This window comes from Lepus europaeus, chromosome 9 (assembly GCF_033115175.1).
Source record: "Lepus europaeus isolate LE1 chromosome 9, mLepTim1.pri, whole genome shotgun sequence".
NCBI lineage: Eukaryota > Metazoa > Chordata > Mammalia > Lagomorpha > Leporidae > Lepus > Lepus europaeus.
In genome coordinates, this window is record NC_084835.1 from 99,378,904 (window position 1) to 99,381,864 (window position 2,961).

Here is a 2,961-nt window from a genome sequence, read left to right on the forward strand (position 1 = left end):
AATATGGCTTGAATAAATAACTTACTATTCCCTGACAATATTGTATCCCAGCAAATCATAGTAGGTGGCCGCTTGAAACTAGTGACGAGCCACAATCTAAATCTCTTGTGAAATCAGAGAGGTGGAAGTAGAGATGTTAGAAAACCTGCAACCCGTGTTGAGAAACAGCAATCAACTCCTGTATCAGGGAGGTAATGATGAGATTGAAATCACTTACTTCTTTTTATTCCTTCAACATTCGTTGAAAACTAGTTCCTTGCATCATTTTCCAATCTGAGTTACTCCTTTTTCACTTAGTTAAGTAGATGCAGGTGCGACCACACATTTGTCTTTTAGGACAGACCTTTTTCTGCTGACAAATTCAATTCTAAGTGGCTAATGCCAAAAAGGGAATTACTAAGAAACATTCATTACTGGGTGAAGTCCTGGGTGGGCGCGCAGCCCTCATGGCAGCGAAGGAGAAGGACCCTCGGAGCTACTTCGCAGCTTACGGGAGCAGCAGTTCGGGCTCCTCGGGCGAGGCTAACAGCGAGCTGGAGACGGTGCAGCGAAGTCTTCGGGTGGCTGCCCGGACCCAACGAGCTGTTCCGGAGCGTGACTCGCCAGGCCTTTCTCTACAACCCGCTCAACAAGCAGGTGGACTGGGAGAGGCACGTCGTCCAGGCGCCGGAGGAGTCTCCAAAGGAGTTCAAAATCTGGAAGGCAAACTCCGTGCCCCTGCCGGAGACCTACACAGCGGAGAAACCCCACCTCCAGAGCTGGACATGGCTACAAAATGGTCTAACATACACGAGGACAGTGGCGAGGACGCCCCCAGAATGCTAAGGGAGCCAGGCTTCTACCGGAAGGGGAGGAGACGTTGGAGTCAGATGATGAAAAAGATGAGCAAACTTCTAGAAAGCACAAAGTAGAAACAGAACCAGCAAAGAAGAAAAAAATAAACAACAAATGACAATTTCTGGACTGTTAAATTGTTGAAATTGAAGGACCCCAAATCTGGGAATCCAACGCGCTCGGGTGGTCGCCCAAAGACCCAAAACTCCAGCCCAGTAGATGCAAAAGCAAGAGGATGTTTATTAATACGTTTGCGCAAACGGGCTCCCCAGCACCACAGGCAGTCTAGAGAGTGAGAGAGCCCCGAGCAGGGGTTACAGCAGTTTTTAAAGACAATAGCCACCTGATTAACATATGTATGCGGGGCGTTTGGTGATTGGCTATTTTGAAGGGCAAACTCTTGTTGCGATTTTAGTGAGGGAAGGGGTAAGTTTATACAATGGTCACAGAACCTTATTGCAACTCTTTTCCGGACTCCTGCAAGTGTTATCCCGTGAGACAGTTACACAGAGCAGTTTCACAAGGCAGTTTCCCAAGGTTATTCTGTTGGCAGGTGGAGACACAGTTATCTTAAGGAATGGCTACTGTCAGCAGCCAAACTTTTTAACCCTTGCTAAAATTATTTTAATATTTACTTTTAGCAGGGGTCTTACAAAATGTGTCTTTGGGCCAATTAATTTGAATTGTGGATTACTATGTCACAACATCTCGATCGTAATGAACTAATACATATTGCCTCAAGAACTTTTCACTGTAGGATTCATTTTTTTAGTTAAAACTTGTATGTATTTAAAATCGCCATTTGACCTGTGATTGTGAAACCGACAACATTGGGAAGCATTCTTGCTAACATAGAATTTGTGACATGCTTTCAGAGTTCTGTCACATGTTAACATGCCAATGTTCTATAGGAACCTTTTATAAAGGCATATATTTAAAGTAAGTATATTGTACTGTGAACCTGTAGGGTGCTTTTCAACAGTGTTTGTAAAGTGTAAATAGATCATGAAAATAAACTGCTTATTCAATATTGCTATTACTGCATAACATTAACATTTGAATATACGTCTGTGACAAGTACTCTCTGCCATGTCATGTTTTAAGTTGTAATTAGTATTACCATTTAGGGAGTGCCTCTTGTGTGCTAGGTGCTTTGTGCATGTATTTTCTGATCCTCAATCAACCTAATAAAGTAGGTATTAATATCCATACTTTATAATAGAGATCTTCAGTAACTTGTGTGAGATCACACTCACACAAAAAAACATTCATTACTATAAAGTAGTAACTGGGGCCGGTGCTGTGGTGTAGCGGGTAAAGCTGCCACCTGCAGTGCCGGCATCCCATATGGTCACTGGTTCGAGTCCTGGTTGCTCCACTTCTGGTCCAGCTCTCTGCTAATGGCCTGGGAAAGCAGTGGAGGATGGCCCAAGTGCTTGGGCCCCTGCACCCACGTGGGAGACCTGGAAGAGGCTCCTATCTTCAGATTAGTGCAGCTCCATCCATTGCGGCCAATTGGGGAGCGAACCAGAGGATGAAACCCTCTCTCTGCCTCTGCCTCTGCCTAACTCTGCCTTTCAAATAAATAAATATTAAAGTAATTAACTTTGGGCATCATGTTCTCTTTGAGATGTTGTGCATTAGATCATGAGTAAGATGAGCATCTTATCTGAGAAATGGTATGATTCATAACAAAAGTATGAATAGACAAGTGTTATGAGGAAAAGAAAGTCAATATAAGGTAGTAAGTGGAGATATAAGTAATGCAAAAAGGGGGGTGGGTGACAGTGAAGGAAGCTGTTTTCTTAGATGATGTCAAAATGTCCTCCACGTGAAAGTGGTGTTTTGGGCCAGTGTTGTGGTGCAATGGGTTAAGCCACAGCCATGACATCTGCAACCAGTATCAGAGTGCTGGTTCATGTCTTGGGTGCTCCACTTCTGATCCAGCTAATGCACCTTGGGAGACAGTGGGTAATGGCCCCTACCAGCCAAGTGGGAGACCCAGATAGAGTTCCGGCTCCTAGTTGTTCTGGCCATTTGCAGAGTGAGTTAGTGAATGGAAGATCTCTCCCCACTTTCTCCACCCGCTCTTCCCTACTTTCTTCCCTTTCTAGCTCTCATCCCAGA

General features: G+C 44.4%; 1 pseudogene; it reads left to right on the forward strand.

The window, feature by feature from the left end:
* The first annotated feature begins 446 nt into the window (after positions 1-446).
* LOC133766364 (UPF0690 protein C1orf52-like) lies at positions 447-952 on the forward strand (annotated as a pseudogene).
* The last annotated feature ends 2,009 nt before the right edge of the window (positions 953-2,961 follow it).